The sequence below is a fragment of the Brassica rapa genome, chromosome A05 (assembly GCF_000309985.2).
Source record: "Brassica rapa cultivar Chiifu-401-42 chromosome A05, CAAS_Brap_v3.01, whole genome shotgun sequence".
Taxonomy (NCBI): Eukaryota; Viridiplantae; Streptophyta; class Magnoliopsida; order Brassicales; family Brassicaceae; genus Brassica; species Brassica rapa.
In genome coordinates, this window is record NC_024799.2 from 7,167,728 (window position 1) to 7,191,353 (window position 23,626).

The 23,626-nt window shown below is 27.2% G+C and overlaps 1 long non-coding RNA gene across 1 annotated transcript; it reads right to left on the reverse strand.

Annotated features, from left to right (window-relative positions):
- Positions 1 to 7,729: 7,729 nt before the first annotated feature.
- On the reverse strand, positions 7,730 to 12,372 carry LOC117134094. The gene is made up of 2 exons (XR_004458231.1): positions 12,095 to 12,372; positions 7,730 to 8,144 (listed from the first exon to the last, which is right to left on the reverse strand). It is a non-coding gene; the product is annotated as an uncharacterized LOC117134094 (long non-coding RNA).
- Between the last annotated feature and the right edge of the window lie 11,254 nt (positions 12,373 to 23,626).

The following is a 23,626-nucleotide window of genomic DNA, read 5'->3' on the forward strand; positions in this document are numbered from 1 at the left end:
AATAAATTAAACAATGAATTAATAGTGTTTTAAAATTAAGAAAGACCGAGAAGTATATTTATAGATCAATCACAAAATTAAATATATCTAAATTAAGTTAAGTGGCGTTTAAAATGCCAAAATATAAGGATCTAGTTTGACTCCAAAAAATGACAATTCTAATTTTATTTATTTAATAGATAAAAAGTTTGACTCATTTATTTTAAATTTTATTGAAAATATTTACCGATATACGTAAGAAATCAAATTCTATGAAGTCACAAATTGAAAATTTATACAATACCTAGTTAAAAAAAAAAGAAACCAAAAAATAAATGATTAATGGTAATTTGGTCTAATAAAGTAAAAATTCATTTTTAAAGTGAAATATAAATACATTATATATATATATATATATATATATCTTTATATACATTTTTAACAATATTACATATATAAGTGACACGTAAGAAAAGTTACATAAACAAAAGTCCTTTTGGTACGGTGGTTTGATAAAGGGTTCATTAATGTTTCTACACCAGGAGGTCTGAGTTTCAATATCCGAAGAAAGCGATTTACAGAATATTGGAGAAAAAGGCTTACATGAGATCAATAATATCTGGCTCGTCTCTTGTAGAATCTTGAGGTTTTCTTGAGTACAAAGCTGCGTAAAACAATTGAAAAGAGATAAAGGTGATATATAGAGTGAGTGTAAGACAAACAAAGACAAGAAAGTGAGCTTTAGACCATGTATTCATCACTATATCTATAAGCAAAGATGATATCAGGAAACTCTTCCAAAACCGCAGCCGAACATAAATTCATAAAACAAATGTGATTCTTGCTTTTGCTGATTCCAGTGAAATGGTTAACACTTTTTTTTTTGTAAAATCTCTTTGGAATATAAATATCTTTAAAAATCTGATTTTGATAGTGAAATTGATAAATGGTAAAATATTGAAAAACAAATTCTTTCAGCTTCTATATGAAATAACTACTAATTCTCATTTATTTTTTGGTTATTTCACGTTATTGTACAATAAGACAGAAATATGCAAATTTTTTATTTTTATTTACTAATCTAGTACACCTTATTACACAACAATCACCAACAAAATTATGAATATTGTAATTCTTTTCATTGATAAAGTGGTAGTATTATTGCAATATTATAAATATTATTTGAGTTTCAACGTAGATAAAAATCAACAATGATAATCGCATCTGCATTGCATGTGTCCTTGGCATGTATCAATGCATCTACCTCAGTTATATTTAAGATAAATGTGATTCTTGCTTTTGTTGATTCCAATGAAATGGTTAACACTTTTTTTTGTTAAATCTCTTTGAAATATAAATATCTTAAAAAATCTGATTTTGATTGTGAAAATGATAAATGGTTAAATGTTAAAATAAAAAATTTCTTTCAGCTTCTATATGAAATAACTGCTAATTCTCATTTAATTTTTTTCGGTTATTTTACGTTATTGTACAAAAAGACAGAAATATGTGAATTTGGATTTATATTTAGTAATCTAGTACACCTTATTACACATCAATCACCCACAAAATTATTAATATTTAAATTCTATTCATTGATAATGAGGCTGTATTATTGTATTATTATAAATATTATTTGAGTTTCAACGTAGATAAAAATCAACAATGATAATCGCATCTGCATTGCATGTGTCCTTTGCCAGTATCAATGCATCTAGCTAGCCCTCCTTTTCTGTTTTTGGCACATTGGGCTTTACATTGGTCGATAACACATTTTCCATTTGGGTCCGGGTATTGTTCAACACATTGTTTTCGGACTGGTCCTCCTTTTTGAGCATTCGCCACTACTCCTGTTTTTAATAATTAAAACATAATTTTAGTTTTTTGTATTTAGAATATAAATTTCTTTTTATTAACATATGCTTGGCGGAATTTTTTTTGTATATTTGTTGACTAATTTGAAAGTTTAAACATCTTTTTCTTGATCATTGATTATTCTTGGAAAATATCAAACTCAATATTACAGAATAGACACACAAGTGATATGAGTATATTAAATAATACGGCATCAAAATAAATTTATTTAGAATATATTAATAAATTAGCTGTAAATACGTACCAAGCAGAAGAATTGTGAGCATGACGAGACCAATAAGCGATGATGGATAATAAATTTTCATCTTATTTTTTTTTGTTTTCTGACAGAATAAATTAAAAAATGAACTAATAGTGTTTTAAAATTAAAAAAGACCGAGAAGTATATTTATAGATCAATCACAAAATTAAATATATCTAAATTAAGTTAAGTAACGTTTAAAATGCCAAAATATAAGGATCTAGTTTGACTCCAAAAAATGACAATTCTAATTTTATTTATTTAATAGATAAAAAGTTTGACTCATTTATTTTAAATTTTATTGAAAATATTTATCGATATATGTAAGAAATCAAATTCTATGAAGTCACAAATTGAAAATTTATTCAATACCTAGTTAAAAAAAAGAAGGGCTTTTTGCAAAATTGACCTACAACTTAAAGTCAAATACAAAACTAACCTCCCTTTTTTTTGAAAATTGGTTTTGCCCTATTCACCCCACAAGTTCATATAATTTACGAAAATGCCATCAATTTTTTTTTTTTTCGAAAATGACATCTTTACTCTCTCACCCTCATCATCTTCAAGTAATTACAAGATTGCCATTGTCATCAATACCACAACCACCATGAACAACCAATTTGAAGCTCTTAATGCTCCCAAAATCGATTTACCCTTCTTCTTTTTCCATTCTTGTGAACTAAACACAACATATCTCTCACTTTCTCTCCACAATGAGCTAAAAAAACCCAAGATTTTGATTCTAAAATTTTTATGGTTCATAGAGTCATAGAAGCTAACGATTCTGGGTGGGTGACTTTCGTTTGTGATTCTGTGTGCTTGGAGAAGCCGTATGTATGCTAAGGAACTTTTCTCACCAATTTAAGGTATGACATCGAGTTTTTTTCCAGATCTTTTCGTCAGACGACTTACTTGGGAAGTCGTCTGGCTGCTGTAGACGACTTACCTGGAAGTCGTCTGGTCAACGCAGAGGTTATTTTTGCAATTGACTTTGAAATCTGTAACCTGAGACGACTGAAAGTTAAGTCGTCTACTATTGTTTGGTTTCAAAAAAATTTCCAAAAAACCTAGACGACTTACATTTCAGTCGTCATAGGTTAGTTTTGCATTTGACTGGATAATTTCAGAAGTTTGACTTCCCCAGACGACTTACATTTTAGTCGTCTGTCGAAAATTAAAATAATAATATTTTTTTAAAAGTAAACGACTTACAATTAAGTAGTCATAGGTTAGTTTTGTAATTGAAAAAAAAAACTTCAAGATTTAATTATACATAGACGACTTATAATTCAGTCGTCCACCAGACGACTTACTTGTAAGTCGTCCAGGATTTTTTTCCGAGATTCTGGTCAAACCTCGTAAATCCTGGATGACTTACATTTCAGTCGTCTCGTGGACGACTGAATTATAAGTCGTCTGTATATAATTAAATCTTGAAGTTTTTTTTTTCAATTGCAAAACTAACCTATGACGACTTAACTGTAAGTCGTCTACTTTTTAAAAAATATTATTATTTTAATTTTCACTAGACGACTGAAATGTAAGTCGTCCAGAAAAGTCAAACTTCTGAAATAATCCAGTCAAATGCAAAACTAACCTATGACGACTGAAATGTAAGTCGTCTAGCTTTTTTGGAGTTTTTTTTTAACCAAACAATAGTAGACGACTTATTTTTCAGTCGTCCGAAATAACAGATTTCAAAGTCAATTGCAAAAATAACCTCTGCGTTGACCAGACGACGTATAGTTTAGTCGTCTAGACAACTTAGATTGAAGTCGTCCGCGTCTTCTCCGCTAGTTTTTAAGTCTTCTACGTTAGTTTTTGAATAACTTGTATTTTTAAGAGTGATAACTAACTTCAAGATATGTAAAACTCATATTTACAAATATGTTCTCTCCCTTAGTTTTACTAAATTTGACTAAGTTTTTCAACGCAAACTTATAAAAAATATGATATGCTTTGACTAGTTACTATTGTTTGTTTCCATCTCTTAAGTATTATTGTAATAGACAATAATGATGACTATTGTTATGAGTTGGAAGAAGGGTTAAATGCTTCTTAAAATGTTGTATCAATATGAAGCTACCAACATTCTTGTTTATTAAGATGAGAAAAAGGCCATTGGAGTTTATTATTGCATATGAGAGATCCAAAGATAAGAAAAAAGGCTACTAAAGTCTATTATTTCATTGATTTGTAAATGTGTAAACACATTGTTAGCACATTTAATACATCTTGGAAAACATTATTACTGATTTTACAAAAAATTCACAACTAAAAGAGTACACATGCAATTCACAAAACAGACCACAAACAAAACTATTATAGATCATTCATCTACAAAGACAAGCTTGGATTCCACTTGAGTAGACAAGACCAGACGACTTTTAAGAAATCCAGACGACTTCTAAGAAGTCCAGACGACTTCCAGGAAGTTCAGACGACATTGTCAGAAGACTTTTAGGAAGTTCAGACGACTTCCAGACGACTTTACAGGAAGTCCAGACGACTTTTATGAAGTCCAGACGACTTCCAGACGACTAACAGGTAAGTCGTCCCAGAAGTCTTCCAGATCTGAAAAACCTGCATATTAAATCCAGATCTGAAAAACCTGCATATTCAAAAACGTTCAAATGGCTTAAAAACAGAAAAAATGAGTGGAAGATTAGATAAATCTACCTTCACAGAACACACAAAAATACATATTTAAAAATAATAGATCTACCTTTAAATTAGTGGAAGATGAGTATCATCTAATTAAAAACCTACAAAAAAGATAGATTAGTAAGAAAGATATGAGACAAAATTGAAAAATTCATATAAAGTTTGGTGTTTTCAAGTCAAAGAGATTAGAGTGGGTTTGGAGAGTTTTAGTTTGGGAAAAAAGTAAGAACTTTATACAACAAGAAGTTACCAAATGAAGAAAAATCAGACATAAGAACTTACCAAAACGCTCAGAAAAATCCAGACGACTTCTTGGAAGTCCAGACGACTTTGTCAGAAGACTTCCAAGAAGTCCAGACGACTTCCAGACGACTTCCAGACGACTAACAGGTAAGTCGTCCCAGAAGTCTTCCAGATCTGAAAAACCTGCATATCAAATCCAGATATGAAAAACCTGCATATCCAAAAACGTTCAAATGACTTAAAAATAGAGAAAATGAGTGGAAGATTAGATAAATCTACATTTATTGAACACACAAAAATACATATCTAAAATTAATACATCTACCTTTAAATTAGTGGAAGATGAGTACCATTTGATTAAAAACCTGCAAAAGAGATAGATTAGTAAGAAATACATGAGACAAAACTGAAAAATTCATATAAAGTTCGGTGTTTTCAAGTCAAAGAGATTAGAGAGAGGTTGGAGAGTTTTAGAATGATGAACATTACATTTTTGTTGCAGCCATTTGAGAGGAGGAGAGAGAATGTGTAAATTTTTCTTTATATAGGGAGACAAAAAATCCAATTAGGTTAAATATTTTTGACTCAGACGACTTCCTGGACGACTTACATTTCAGTCGTCTGGTGAAGAAATTAAACAGACGACTTACATGTAAGTCGTCCAGAAGAGTTTAATATTTTTAGCGGGAAATTAAATATTTTTAGCGGGAAACTAAAATAGAAGACTTTCCAGACGACTTATAAGTAAGTCGTCTGGTTTAAATTATTTAAGCGGGAAAATATTTTTTAAAAAAAATTTTAGGCGGGAATATTTGGACGACTTACATGTAAGTCGTCTGTTTTAATTTCTTCACCAGACGACTGAAATGTAAGTCGTCCGAGTAAAATGATCCGGTTAGGTTAAAACGTACATTGGTAAAATTAAAGGTTCGGTACGATGTGGACGACTGAAATATACGTCGTCCGGGTAAATTATTCAACAGACGACTGAAATATAAGTCGTCCACACCCTAAACATAACCCCTAAACTTAATTATCTAATTAAACACTTCATAAAATCAAATCAAACTTGAAAAATGTTTACTATACACAGAAATAAACACATATAGGTGAAAACTAATTTTTGAAAAAAACATTTTAGTTTTCCAAAATCTAACCCTAACAATACATACAATACTACAACATATGTTTGCCAAACTCCTAAACCAAAGTATTTCATGATTCACTACTTCCACTCATCTATCTTCAAAACAAATCAATTTTATCATATCTTAATTTATATCACTTAAAACTGTTTATAATTACTTGATTTTTATTTTTCCCGCATCAAAATATTTTTTTACAAGATTTATAAATTATTTTTAAAATAAACTGGTACCAGACGACTTACACTTCAGTCGTCCAGACGACTTCCAACATCTCAGACGATTTACTGGGGCTATATTCGTAAAAATGGCTTCTGTTTTTTTGTTTGGTCACAAGGGGCTGAACTGTAATTTCACTAGGCTTTTAAGTTAGTTTTGTATTTGATTCAAGTTTGGGTATAGGTTTGGGATTAAAATCAAGTTGTGGGTTAGTTTTGGCAAAAATCCCAAAAAAGAAACCAAAAAATAAATGATTAATGGTAATTTGGTCTAATAAAGTAAAAATTCATTTTTAAAGTGAAATATAAATATATTATATATATATATATATATATATATATCTTTATATACATTTTTAACAATATTACATATATAAGTGACACGTAAGAAAAGTTACATAAACAAATTCATTAGAGTGGAAGTCCTTTTGGTACGGTGGTTTGATAAAGGGTTCATTAATGTTTCTACACCAGGAGGTCTGAGTTTCAATATCCGAAGAAAACGAATTACAGAATATTGGAGAAAAATGCTTACATGACATCAATAATATTTGGCTCGTCTCTGGTAGAATCTTGAGGTTTTCTTGAGTACAAAGCTGCGTAAAACAATTGAAAAGAGATAAAGGTGATATATAGAGTGAGTGTAAGACAAACAAAGACAAGAAAGTGAGCTTTAGACCATGTATTCATCACTATATCTATAAGCAAAGATGATATCAGGAAACTCTTCCAAAACCGCAGCCGAACATGAATTCATAAAACAAATGTGATTATTGCTTTTGCTGATTCCAGTGAAATGGTTAACACTTTTTTTTTGTAAAATCTCTTTGGAATATAAATATCTTTAAAAATCTGATTTTGATTGTGCAATTGATAAATGGTAAAATATTGAAAAACAAATTCTTTCAGCTTCTATATGAAATAACAACTAATTCTCATTTATTTTTTGGTTATTTCAAGTTATTGTACAATAAGACAGAAATATGCAAATTTGTTATTTTTATTTAGTAATCTAGTACACCTTATTACACAACAATCACCAACAAAATTATTAATATTGTAATTCTTTTCATTGATAAAGTGGTAGTATTATTGCAATATTATAAATATTATTTGAGTTTCGACGTAGATAAAAATCAACAATGATAATCGCGTCTGCATTGCATGTGTCCTTGGCATGTATCAATGCATCTACCTCAGTTATATTTAAGATAAATGTGATTCTTGCTTTTGTTGATTCCAATGAAATGGTTAACACTTTTTTTTGTTAAATCTCTTTGAAATATAAATATCTTAAAAATCTGATTTTGATTGTGAAAATGATAAATGGTTAAATGTTAAAATAAAAAATTTCTTTCAGCTTCTATATGAAATAACTGCTAATTCTCATTTAATTTTTTTCGGTTATTTTACGTTATTGTACAAAAAGACAGAAATATGTGAATTTGGATTTATATTTAGTAATCTAGTACACCTTATTACACATCAATCACCAACAAAATTATTAATATTTAAATTCTATTCATTGATAATGAGGCTGTATTATTGTATTATTATAAATATTATTTGAGTTTCAACGTAGATAAAAATCAACAATGATAATCGCATCTGTATTGCATGTGTCCTTTGCCAGTATCAATGCATCTAGCTAGCCCTCCTTTTCTGTTTTGGCACATTGGGCTTTACATTTGTCGATAAGACATTTTCCATTTGGGTCGGGGTATTGTTCAACACATTGTTTTCGGACTGGTCCTCCTTTTTGAGCATTCGCCACTACTCCTGTTTTTAATAATTAAAACATAATTTTAGTTTTTTGTATTTAGAATATAAATTTCTTTTTATTAACATATGCTTGGCGGAATTGTTTTTGTATATTTGTTGACTAATTTGAAAGTTTAAACATCTTTTTCTTGATCATTGATTATTCTTGGAAAATACCAAACTCAATATTACAGAGTAGACACACAAGTTATATAAGTATATTAAATAATACGGCATCAAAATAAATTTATTTAGAATATATTAATAAATTAGCTGTAAATACGTACCAAGCAGAAGAATTGTGAGCATGACGAGACAATTAAGCGATGATCGATAATAAATTTTCATCTTATTTTTTTTTTGTTTTCTGACAGAATAAATTAAATAATGAACTAATAGTGTTTTAAAATTAAGAAAGACCGAGAAGTATATTTACAGATCAATCACAAAATTAAATATATCTAAATTAAGTTAAGTGGCGTTTAAAATGACAAAATATAAGGATCTAGTTTGACCCCAAAAAAATCACAATTCAAATTTTATTTATTTAATAGATAAAAAGTTTGACTCATTTATTTTAAATTTTATTGAAAATATTTATCGATATACATAAGAAATCAAATTCTATGAAGTCACAAATTCAAAATTTATACAATACCTAGTTAAAAAAGAAACCGAAGAATAAAATGTAAAATGTTATTGTACTATAAGACAGAAATATGCAAATTTGTTATTTTTATTTAGTAATCTAGTACACCTTATTACACAACAATCACCAACAAAATTATTAATATTGTAATTATTTTCATTGATAAAGTGGTAGTATTATTGCAATATTATAAATATTATTTGAGTTTCAACGTAGATAATAAATCAACAATGATAATCGCATCTGCATTGCATGTGTCCTTGGCATGTATCAATGCATCTACCTCAGATATATTTAAGATAAATGTGATTCTTGCTTTTGTTGATTCCAATGAAATGGTTAACACTTTTTTTTGTTAAATGTCTTTGAAATATAAATATTTTAAAAATCTGATTTTGATTGTGAAATTGATAAATGGTTAAATGTTAAAATAAAACATTTCTTTCAACTTCTATATGAAATAACTGCTAATTCTCACTTAATTTTACCGGTTATTTCACGCTATTGTAGAAAAAGACAGAAATATGCGAATTTGTACTTATATTTAGTAATCTAGTACACCTTATTACACAACAATCACCAACAAAATTATTAATATTTAAATTCTTTTCATTGATAATGGGGCAGTATTATTTTATTATTATAAATATTATTTGAGTTTCAACGTAGAGAAAAAATCAACAAGTATTATCGCATTTGCATTGCATGTGTCCTTTGCCAGTATCAATGCATGTAGCCCGCCTCCATTTTACGTTTTTCGCACATTGGGTTTTACATTGGGCGAGAACACATTTTCCATTTGGGACCGGGTATTGTTCATTACATATTTTTGGGACTGAATCTCCTTTTTGAGCATTCGCCACTACTCCTGTTTTTAATAATTAAAACATGTTTTAGTTTTTTTGTATTTAGAATATAAATTTCTTTAATAACATATGCTTGGTGGAGTTTTTTTTTAATATTTGTTGACTAATTTGAAAGTTTAAACATCTTTTTCTTGATCATTGATTATTCTTGGAAAATACCAAACTCAATATTACAGAGTAGACACACAAGTTATATAAGTATATTAAATAATACGGCATCAAAATAAATTTATTTAGAATATATTAATAAATTAGCTGTAAATACGTACCAAGCAGAAGAATTGTGAGCATGACGAGACAATTAAGCGATGATCGATAATAAATTTTCATCTTATTTTTTTTTGTTTTCGGACAGAATAAATTAAATAATGAACTAATAGTGTTTTAAAATTAAGAAAGACCGAGAAGTATATTTATAGATCAATCACAAAATTAAATATATATAAATTAAGTTAAGTGGCATTTAAAATGCCAAATATATAAGGATCTAGTTTAACCCCAAAAAAATGGCAATTCTAATTTTATTTATTTAATAGATAAAACGTTGACACATTTATTTTAAATTTTATTGAAAATATTTATCGATATACATAAGAAATCAAATTCTATGAAGTCACAAATTCAAAATTTATACAATACCTAGTTAAAAAAAAAGAAACCAAAAAATAAATGATTAATGGTAATTTGGTCTAATAAAGTAAAAATTCGTTTTTAAAGTGATATATAAAAAGAGTTATATATATATATATATATATCTTTATATACATTTTTAACAATATTACATATATAAGTGACACGTAAGAAAAGTTACATAAGCAAATTCATTAGAGTGGAAGTCCTTTTGGTACGGTGGTTTGATAAAGGGTTCATTAATGTTTCTACACCAGGAGGTCTGAGTTTCAATATCCGGAGAAGGCGAATTACAGAATATTGGAGAAAAAGGCTTACATGAGATCAATAATATCTGGCTCGTCTCTGGTAGAATCTTGAGGTTTTCTTTAGTACAAAGCTGCGTAAAACAATTGAAAAGAGATAAAGGTGATATATAGAGTGAGTGTAAGACAAACAAAAACAAGAAAGTGAGCATTAGACCATGTATTCATCACTATATCTATAAGCAAAGATGATATCAGGAAACTCTTCCAAAACCGCAGCCGAACATGATTTCATAAAATAAATGTGATTCTTGCTTTTGCTGATTCCAGTGAAATGGTTAACACTTTTTTTTTTTTTGTAAAATCTCTTTGGAATATAAATATCTTTAAAAATCTGATTTTGATTGTGAAATTGATAAATGGTAAAATGTAAAAAAAAAAATTCTTTCAGCTTCTATATGAAATAACTACTAATTCTCATTTATTTTTTTGGTTAATTCACGTTATTGTACAATAAGACAGAAATATGCAAATTTGTTATTTTTATTTAGTAATCTAGTACACCTTATTACACAATAATTTAATATTGTAATTCTTTTCATTGATAAAGTGGTAGTATTATTGCAAAATTATAAATATTGTTTTCAGTTTCAACGTAGATAAAAATCAACAATGATAATCGCATCTGCATTGCATGTGTCCTTGGCATGTATCAATGCATCTACCTCAGTTATATTTAAGATAAATGTGATTCTTGCTTTTGTTGATTCCAATGAAATGGTTAACACTTTTTTTTGTTAAATCTCTTTGAAATATAAATATCTTAAAAAATCTGATTTTGATTGTGAAAATGATAAATGGTTAAATGTTAAAATAAAAAATTTCTTTCCGCTTCTATATGAAATAACTACTAATTCTCATTTAATTTTTTTGGTTATTTCACGTTATTGTACAAAAAGACAGAAATATGTGAATTTGGATTTATATTTAGTAATCTAGTACACCTTATTACACAACAATCACCAACAAAATTATTAATATATAAATTCTTTTCATTGATAATGAGGCAGTATTATTGTATTATTATAAATATTATTTGAGTTTCAACGTAGATAAAAATCAACAATGATAATCGCATCTGCATTGCATGTGTCCTTTGCCAGTATCAATGCATCTAGCTAGCCCTCCTTTTCTGTTTTTGGCACATTGGGCTTTACATTGGTCGATAACACATTTTCCATTTGGGTCCGGGTATTGTTCAACACATTGTTTTCGGACTGGTCCTCCTTTTTGAGCATTCGCACTTACTCCTGTTTTTAATAATTAAAACATAATTTTAGCTTTTTGTATATAGAATATAAATTTCTTTTTATTAACATACGCTTGGCGGTGTTTTTTTGTATATTTGTTGACTACTTTGAAAGTTTAAACATCTTTTTCTTGATCATTGATTATTCTTGGAAAATACCAAACTCAATATTACAGAGTAGACAAACAAGTTATATGAGTATATTAAATAAGACGGCATCAAAATAAATTCATTTAGAATATATTAATAAATTAGCTGTAAATACGTACCAAGCAGAAGAATTGTGAGCATGACGAGACCAATAAGCGATGATCGATAATAAATTTTCATCTTATTTTTTTTTTCTGACAGAATAAATTAAATAATGAACTAATAGTGTTTTAAAATTAAGAAAGACCGAGAAGTATATTTATAGATCAATCACAAAATTAAATATATCTAAATTAAGTTAAGTGGCGTTTAAAATGCCAAAATATAAGGATCTAGTTTGACCCCAAAAAAATGACAATTCTAATTTTATTTATTTAATAGATAAAAAGTTTGACTCATTTATTTTAAATTTTATTGAAAATATTTATCGATATACATAAGAAAACAAATTCTATGAAGTCACAAATTCAAAATTTATACAATACCTAGTTAAAACAGAAAACAGAAACCGAAAAATAAATGATTAATGGTAATTTGGTCTAATAAAGTAAAATTTCTTTTTTAAAGTGAAATATAAAAAGATTATATATATATATATATATATATATATATTTTTAACAATATTACATATATAAGTGACACGTAAGAAAAGTTACATAAGCAAATTCATTAGAGTGGAAGTCCTTTGGGTACGGTGGTTTGATAAAGGGTTCATTAATGTTTCTACATCAGGAGTTCTGTGTTTCAATATTCGGAGAAGGCGAACTACAGAATATTGGAGAAAAAGGCTTACATGAGATCAATATATCTGGCTCGTCCTGTTAGAATCTTGAGGTTTTCTTGAGTACAAAGCTGCGTAAAACAATTGAAAAGAGATAAATATGATATATAGAGTGAGTGTAAGACAAACAAAAACAAGAAAGTGAGCATTAGACCATGTATTCATCACTATATCTATAAGCAAAGATGATATCAGGAAACTCTTCCAAAACCGCAGCCGAACATGAATTCATAAAATAAATGGGATTCTTGCTTTTGCTGATTCCAGTGAAATGGTTAACACTTTTTTTTTTTTGTAAAAACTCTTTGGAATATAAATATCTTTAAAAATCTGATTTTGATTGTGAAATTGATAAATGGTGAAATGTAAAAAAAAAATTCTTTCAGCTTCTATATGAAATAACTACTAATTCTCATTTATTTTTTTGGTTAATTCACGTTATTGTACAATAAGACAGAAATATGCAAATTTGTTATTTTTATTTAGTAATCTAGTACACCTTATTACACAACAATTTAATATTGTATTTCTTTTCATTGATAAAGTGGTAGTATTATTGCAAAATTATAAATATTGTTTTGAGTTTCAACGTAGATAAAAATCAACAATGATAATCGCATCTGCATTGCATGTGTCCTTGGCATGTATCAATGCATTTACCTCAGTTATATTTAAGATAAATGTGATTCTTGCTTTTGTTGATTCCAATGAAATGGTTAACACTTTTTTTTGTTAAATCTCTTTGAAATATAAATATCTTAAAAAATCTGATTTTGATTGTGAAAATGATAAATGGTTAAATGTTAAAATAAAAAATTTCTTTCCGCTTCTATATGAAATAACTAGTAATTCTCATTTAATTTTTTTGGTTATTTCACGTTATTGTACAAAAAGACAGAAATATGTGAATTTGGATTTATATTTAGTAATCAATCTAGTACACCTTATTACACAACAATCACCAACAAAATTATTAATATATAAATTCTTTTCATTGATAATGAGGCAGTATTATTGTATTATTATAAATATTATTTGAGTTTCAACGTAGATAAAAATCAACAATGATAATCGCATCTGCATTGCATGTGTCCTTTGCCAGTATCAATGCATCTAGCTAACCCTCCTTTTCTGTTTTTGGCACATTGGGCTTTACATTGGTCGATAACACATTTTCCATTTGGGTCCGGGTATTGTTCAACACATTGTTTTCGGACTGGTCCTCCTTTTTGAGCATTCGCCACTACTCCTGTTTTTAATAATTAAATCATAATTTTAGTTTTTTGTATATAGAATATAAATTTCTTTTTATTAACATACGCTTGGCGGAGTTTTTTTGTATATTTGTTGACTACTTTGAAAGTTTAAACATCTTTTTCTTGATCATTGATTATTCTTGGAAAATACCAAACTCAATATTACAGAGTAGACACACAAGTTATATGAGTATATTAAATAATACGGCATCAAAATAAATTCATTTAGAATAAATTAATAAATTAGCTGTAAATACGTACCAAGCAGAAGAATTGTGAGCATGACGAGACCAATAAGCGATGATCGATAATAAATTTTCATCTTTTTTTTTTTCTGACAGAATAAATTAAATAATGAACTAATAGTGTTTTAAAATTAAGAAAGACCGAGAAGTATATTTATAGATCAATCACAAAATTAAATATATCTAAATTAAGTTAAGTGGCGTTTAAAATGCCAAAATATATGGATCTAGTTTGACCCCCAAAAAATGACAATTCTAATTTTATTTATTTAATAGATAAAAAGTTTGACTCATTTATTTTAAATTTTATTGAAAATATTTATCGATATACATAAGAAATCAAATTCTATGAAGTCACAAATTCAAAATTTATACAATACCTAGTTAAAACAAAAAACAGAAACCGAAAAATAAATGATTAATGGTAATTTGGTCTAATAAAGTAAAATTTCTTTTTTAAAGTGAAATATAAAAAGATTATATATATATATATATATTTATATACATTTTTAACAATATTACATATATAAGTGACACGTAAGAAAAGTTACATAAGCAAATTCATTAGAGTGGAAGTCCTTTGGGTACGGTGGTTTGATAAAGGGTTCATTAATGTTTCTACACCAGGAGTTCTGTGTTTCAATATTCGGAGAAGGCGAACTACAGAATATTGGAGAAAAAGGCTTACATGAGATCAATATATCTGGCTCGTCCTGTTAGAATCTTGAGGTTTTCTTGAGTACAAAGCTGCGTAAAACAATTGAAAAGAGATAAAGGTGATATATAGAGTGAGTGTAAGACAAACAAAAACAAGAAAGTGAGCATTAGACCATGTATTCATCACTATATCTATAAGCAAAGATGATATCAGGAAACTCTTCCAAAACCGCAGCCGAACATGAATTCATAAAATAAATGTGATTCTTGCTTTTGCTGATTCCAGTGAAATGGTTAACACTTTTTTTTTTTGTAAAATCTCTTTGGAATATAAATATCTTTAAAAATCTGATTTTGATTGTGAAATTGATAAATGGTAAAATGTAAAAAAAAAATTCTTTCAGCTTCTATATGAAATAACTACTAATTCTCATTTATTTTTTTGGTTAATTCACGTTATTGTACAATAAGACAGAAATATGCAAATTTGTTATTTTTATTTAGTAATCTAGTACACCTTATTACACAACAATTTAATATTGTAATTCTTTTCATTGATAAAGTGGTAGTATTATTGCAAAATTATAAATATTGTTTTGAGTTTCAACGTAGATAAAAATCAACAATGATAATCGCATCTGCATTGCATGTGTCCTTGGCATGTATCAATGCATCTACCTCAGTTATATTTAAGATAAATGTGATTCTTGCTTTTGTTGATTCCAATGAAATGGTTAACACTTTTTTTTGTTAAATCTCTTTGAAATATAAATATCTTAAGAAATCTGATTTTGATTGTGAAAATGATAAATGGTTAAATGTTAAAATAAAAAATTTATTTCCGCTTCTATATGAAATAACTACTAATTCTCATTTAATTTTTTTGGTTATTTCACGTTATTGTACAAAAAGACAGAAATATGTGAATTTGGATTTATATTTAGTAATCTAGTACACTTTATTACACAACAATCACCAACAAAATTATTAATATATAAATTCTTTTCATTGATAATGAGGCAGTATTATTGTATTATTATAAATATTATTTGAGTTTCAACGTAGATAAAAATCAACAATGATAATCGCATCTGCATTGCATGTGTCCTTTGCCAGTATCAATGCATCTAGCTAACCCTCCTTTTCTGTTTTTGGCACATTGGGCTTTACATTGGTCGATAACACATTTTCCATTTGGGTCCGGGTATTGTTCAACACATTGTTTTCGGACTGGTCCTCCTTTTTGAGCATTCGCCACTACTCCTGTTTTTAATAATTAAATCATAATTTTAGTTTTTTGTATATAAATATAAATTTCTTTTTATTAACATACGCTTGGCGGAGTTTTTTTGTATATTTGTTGACTACTTTGAAAGTTTAAACATCTTTTTCTTGATCATTGATTATTCTTGGAAAATACCAAACTCAATATTACAGAGTAGACACACAAGTTATATGAGTATATTAAATAATACGGCATCAAAATAAATTCATTTAGAATATATTAATAAATTAGCTGTAAATACGTACCAAGCAGAAGAATTGTGAGCATGACGAGACCAATAAGCGATGATCGATAATAAATTTTCATCTTTTTTTTTTCTGACAGAATAAATTAAATAATGAACTAATAGTGTTTTAAAATTAAGAAAGACCGAGAAGTATATTTATAGATCAATCACAAAATTAAATATATCTAAATTAAGTTAAGTGGCGTTTAAAATGCCAAAATATAAGGATCTAGTTTGACCCCCAAAAAATGACAATTCTAATTTTATTTATTTAATAGATAAAAAGTTTGACTCATTTATTTTAAATTTTATTGAAAATATTTATCGATATACATAAGAAATCAAATTCTATGAAGTCACAAATTCAAAATTTATACAATACCTAGTTAAAACAAAAAACAGAAACCGAAAAATAAATGATTAATGGTAATTTGGTCTAATAAAGTAAAATTTCTTTTTTAAAGTGAAATATAAAAAGATTATATATATATATATATTTATATACATTTTTAACAATATTACATATATAAGTGACACGTAAGAAAAGTTACATAAGCAAATTCATTAGAGTGGAAGTCCTTTGGGTACGGTGGTTTGATAAAGGGTTCATTAATGTTTCTACACCAGGAGTTCTGTGTTTCAATATTCGGAGAAGGCGAACTACAGAATATTGGAGAAAAAGGCTTACATGAGATCAATATATCTGGCTCGTCCTGTTAGAATCTTGAGGTTTTCTTGAGTACAAAGCTGCGTAAAACAATTGAAAAGAGATAAAGGTGATATATAGAGTGAGTGTAAGACAAACAAAAACAAGAAAGTGAGCATTAGACCATGTATTCATCACTATATCTATAAGCAAAGATGATATCAGGAAACTCTTCCAAAACCGCAGCCGAACATGAATTCATAAAATAAATGTGATTCTTGCTTTTGCTGATTCGAGTGAAATGGTTAACACTTTTTTTTTTTTGTAAAATCTCTTTGGAATATAAATATCTTTAAAAATCTGATTTTGATTGTGAAATTGATAAATGGTAAAATGTAAAAAAAAAATTCTTTCAGCTTCTATATGAAATAACTACTAATTCTCATTTATTTTTTTGGTTAATTCACGTTATTGTACAATAAGACAGAAATATGCAAATTTGTTATTTTTATTTAGTAATCTAGTACACCTTATTACACAACAATTTAATATTGTAATTCTTTTCATTGATAAAGTGGTAGTATTATTGCAAAATTATAAATATTGTTTTGAGTTTCAACGTAGATAAAAATCAACAATGATAATCGCATCTGCATTGCATGTGTCCTTGGCATGTATCAATGCATCTACCTCAGTTATATTTAAGATAAATGTGATTCTTGCTTTTGTTGATTCCAATGAAATGGTTAACACTTTTTTTTGTTAAATCTCTTTGAAATATAAATATCTTAAGAAATCTGATTTTGATTGTGAAAATGATAAATGGTTAAATGTTAAAATAAAAAATTTATTTCCGCTTCTATATGAAATAACTACTAATTCTCATTTAATTTTTTTGGTTATTTCACGTTATTGTACAAAAAGACAGAAATATGTGAATTTGGATTTATATTTAGTAATCTAGTACACCTTATTACACAACAATCACCAACAAAATTATTAATATATAAATTCTTTTCATTGATAATGAGGCAGTATTATTGTATTATTATAAATATTATTTGAGTTTCAACGTAGATAAAAATCAACAATGATAATCGCATCTGCATTGCATGTGTCCTTTGCCAGTATCAATGCATCTAGCTAGCCCTCCTTTTCTGTTTTTGGCACATTGGGCTTTACATTGGTCGATAACACATTTTCCATTTGGGTCCGGGTATTGTTCAACACATTGTTTTCGGACTGGTCCTCCTTTTTGAGCATTCGCCACTACTCCTGTTTTTAATAATTAAAACATAATTTTAGTTTTTTGTATATAGAATATAAATTTCTTTTTATTAACATACGCTTGGCGGAGTTTTTTTGTATATTTGTTGACTACTTTGAAAGTTTAAACATCTTTTTCTTGATCATTGATTATTCTTGGAAAATACCAAACTCAATATTACAGAGTAGACACACAAGTTATATGAGTATATTAAATAATACGGCATCAAAATAAATTCATTTAGAATATATTAATAAATTAGCTGTAAATACGTACCAAGCAGAAGAATTGTGAGCATGACGAGACCAATAAGCGATGATCGATAATAAATTTTCATCTTATTTTTTTTTTCTGACAGAATAAATTAAATAATGAACTAATAGTGTTTTAAAATTAAGAAAGACCGAGAAGTATATTTATAGATCAATCACAAAATTAAATATATCTAAATTAAGTTAAGTGGCGTTTAAAATGCCAAAATATAAGGATCTAGTTTGACCCCAAAAAAATGACAATTCTAATTTTATTTATTTAATAGATAAAAAGTTTGACTCATTTATTTTAAATTTTATTGAAAATATTTATCGATATACATAAGAAATCAAATTCTATGAAGTCACAAATTCAAAATTTATACAATACCTAGTTAAAACAAAAAACAGAAACCGAAAAATAAATGATTAATGGTAATTTGGTCTAATAAAGTAAAATTTCTTTTTTAAAGTGAAATATAAAAAGATTATATATATATATATATATATATATATATTTATATACATTTTTAACAATATTACATATATAAGTGACACGTAAGAAAAGTTACATAAGCAAATTCATTAGAGTGGAAGTCCTTTGGGTACGGTGGTTTGATAAAGGGTTCATTAATGTTTCTACACCAGGAGCTCTGTGTTTCAATATTCGGAGAAGGCGAACTACAGAATATTGGAGAAAAAAGCTTACATGAGATCAATATATCTGGCTCGTCCTGTTAGAATCTTGAGGTTTTCTTGAGTACAAAGCTGCGTAAAACAATTGAAAAGAGATAAATGTGATATATAGAGTGAGTGTAAGACAAACAAAGACAAGAAAGTGAGCTTTAGACCATGTATTCATCACTATATCTATAAACAAGGATGATATCAGGAAACTCTTCCAAAACCGCAGCCGAACATGAATTCATAAAACAAATGTGATTCTTGCTTTTGCTGATTCCAGTGAAATGGTTAACACTTTTTTTTTGTTAAATTTCTTTGGAATATAAATATCTTTAAAAATCTGATTTTGATCGTGAAATTGATAAATGGTAAAATGTTTAAAAAAAATTCTTCCAGCTTCTATATGAAATAACTACTAATTCTCATTTATTTTTTTGGTTATTTCACGTTATTGTACAATAAGACAGAAATATGCAAATTTGTTATTTTTATTTAGTAATCTAGTACACCTTATTACACAACAATCACCAACAAAATTATTAATATTGTAATTGTTTTCATTGATAAAGTGGTAGTATTATTCCAATATTATAAATATTGCTTTGAGTTTCGACGTAGATAAAAATCAACAATGATAATCGCGTCTGCATTGCATGTGTCCTTGGCATGTATCAATGCATCTTCCTCAGTTATATTTAAGATAAATGTGATTCTTGCTTTTGTTGATTCCAATGAAATGGTTAACACTTTTTTTTTGTTAAATTTCTTTGAAATATAAATATCTTAAAAAATCTGATTTTGATTGTGAAAATAATAAATGGTTGAATGTTAAAATAAAAAAAATCTTTCAGCTTCTATATGAAATAACTGCTAATTCTCATTTAATTTTTTTGGTTATTTCACGTTATTGTACAAAAAGACAGAAATATGTGAATTTGGATTTATATTTAGTAATCTAGTACACCTTATTACACAACAATCACCAAAAAAATTATTAATATTTAAATTCTTTTCATTGATAATGAGGCAGTATTATTGTATTATTATAAATATTATTTGAGTTTCAACGTAGATAAAAATCAACAATGATAATCGCATCTGCATTGCATGTGTCCTTTGCCAGTATCAATGCATCTAGCTAGCCCTCCTTTTCTGTTTTTGGCACATTGGGCTTTACATTGGTCGATAACACATTTTCCATTTGGGTCCGGGTATTGTTCAACACATTGTTTTCGGACTGGTCCACCTTTTTGAGCATTCACCACTACTCCTGTTTTTAATAATTAAAACATAATTTTAGTTTTTTTTGTATTTAGAATATAAATTTCTTTTTATTAACATATGCTTGGCGGAGTTTATTTGTATATTTGTTGACTAATTTGAAAGTTTAAACTTCTTTTTCTTGATCATTGATTATCTTGGAAAATACCAAACTCAATATTACAGAGTAGACACACAAGTTATATGAGTATATTAAATAATACGGCATCAAAATAAATTTATTTAGAATATATTAATAAATTAGCTGTAAATACGTACCAAGCAGAAGAATTGTGAGCATGACGAGACCAATAAGCGATGATCGATAATAAATTTTCATCTTATTTTTTTTCTGACATAATAAATTAAATAATGAACTAATAGTGTTTTAAAATTAAGAAAGACCGAGAAGTATATTTATAGATCAATCACAAAATTAAATATATCTAAATTAAGTTAAGTCGCGTTTAAAATGCCAAAATATAAGGATCTAGTTTGACCCCAAAAAAATGACAATTCTAATTTTATTTATTTAATAGATAAAAATTTTGACTCATTTATTTTAAATTTTATTGAAAATATTTATCGATATACATAAGAAATCAAATTCTATGAAGTCACAAATTCAAAATTTATACAATACCTAGTTAAAAAAAAAGAAACCGAAAAATAAATGATTAATGGTAATTTGGTCTAATAAAATAAAAATTCATTTTTAAAGTGAAATATAAAAAGAGTTATATATATATCTTCATATACATTTTAACAATATTATATATATAAGTGACACGAAAGAAAAGTTACATAAGCAAATTCATTAGAATTGAAGTCCTTTTGGTACGGTGGTTTGATAGAGGGTTCATTAATATTTCTACACCAGGAGGTCTGAGTTTTAATATCCGGAGAAGGCGAATTACAGAATATTGGAGAAAAAGGCTTACATGAGATCAATAATATCTGGCTCGTCTCTGGTAGAATCTTGAGGTTTTCTTGAGTACAAAGCTGCGTAAAACAATTGAAAAGAGATAAAGGTGATATATAGAGTGAGCGTAAGACAAACAAAAACAAGAAAGTTAGCATTAGACCATGTATTCATCACTATATCTATAAGCAAAGATGATATCAAGAAACTCTTCCAAAACCGCAGCCGAACATGAATTCATAAAATAAATGTGATTCTTGCTTTTGTTGATTCCAGTGAAATGGTTAACACTTTTTTTTTTTGTAACATCTCTTTGGAATATAATTATCTTTAAAAATCTGATTTTGATTGTGAAATTGATAAATGGTAAAATGTTAAAAAAAAAATTCTTTCAGCTTCTATATGAAATAACTACTAATTCTAATTTATTTTTTTGGTTATTTCACGTTATTGTACAATAAGACAGAAATATGCAAATTTGTTATTTTTATTTAGTAATCTAGTACACCTTATTACACTACAATCACCAACAAAATTATTAATATTGTAATTCTTTTCATTGATAAAGTGGTAGTATTATTGCAATAGTATAAATATTGCTTTGAGTTTCAACGTTGATAAAAATCAACAATGATAATCGCATCTGCATTGCATGTGTCCTTGGCATGTATCAATGCATCTACCTCAGTTATATTTAAGATAAATGTGATTCTTGCTTTGTTGATTCCAATGGAATGGTTAACACTTTTTTTTTGTTAAATCTCTTTGAAATATAAATATCTTAAAAAATCTGATTTTGATTGTAAAAATGATAAATGGTTAAATGTAAAATAAAAAATATTAAAAAAATTTCAGCTTCTATATGAAATAACTGCTAATTATCATTTAATTTTTTCGGTTATTTAACGTTATTGTACAAAAAGACAGAAATATGTGAATTTGGATTTATATTTATTAATCTAGTACACCTTATTACACAACAATCACCAACAAAATTATTAATATTTAAATTCTTTTCATTGATAATGAGGCAGTATTATTGTATTATTATAAATATTATTTGAGTTTCAACGTAGATAAAAATCAACAATGATAATCGCATCGGCATTGCATGTGTCCTTTGCCAGTATCAATGCATCTAGCTAGCCCTCCTTTTCTGTTTTTGGTATATTGGGCTTTACATTGGTCGAAAACACATTTTCCATTTGGGTCCGGGTATTGTTCAACACATTTTTTTCGGACTGGTCGTCCTTTTTGAGCATTCGCCACTACACCTGTTTTTAATAATTAAAACATAATTTTAGTTTTTTGTATTTAGAATATAAAATTCTTTTTATTAACATATGCTTGGCGGAGTTTTTTTATATATTTGTTGACTAATTTGAAAGTTTAAACAACTTTTTCTTGATCATTGATTATTCTTGGAAAATACCAAACTCAATATTACAGAGTAGACACACAAGTTATATGAGTATATTAAATAATACGGCATCAAAATAAATTTATTTAGAATATATTAATAAATTTGCTGTAAATACGTACCAAGCAGAAGAATTGTGAGCATGATGAGACCAATAAGCGATGATCGATGATAAATTTTCATCTTATTTTGTTTTGTTTTCTGACAGAATAAATTAAATAATGAACTAATAGTGTTTTCAAAATTAAGAAAGACCGAGAAGTATATTTATAGATCAATCACAAAATTAAATTTATCTAAATTAAGTTAAGTGGCGTTTAAAATGCCAAAATATAAAGATCTAGTTTGACCCCAAAAAAATCAAAATTCTAATGTTATTTATTTAATAGATAAAAAGTTTAACTCATTTATTTTAAATTTTATTGAAAATATTTATCGGTATACATAAGAAATCAAACTCTATGAAGTCACAAATTCAAAATATATACAATACCTAGTTAAAAAAGAAACCGAAAAATAAAATGTAAAATGTTATTGTACAATAAGACTGAAATATGAAAATTTGTTATTTTTATTTAGTAATCTAGTACACCTTATTACACAACAATGACCAACAAAATTATTAATATTGTAATTCTTTTCATTGATAAAGTGGTAGTATTATTGCAATATTATAAATATTATTTGAGTTTCAACGTAGATAAAAATAACAATGATAATCGCATATGCATTTCATGTGTCGTTGGCATGT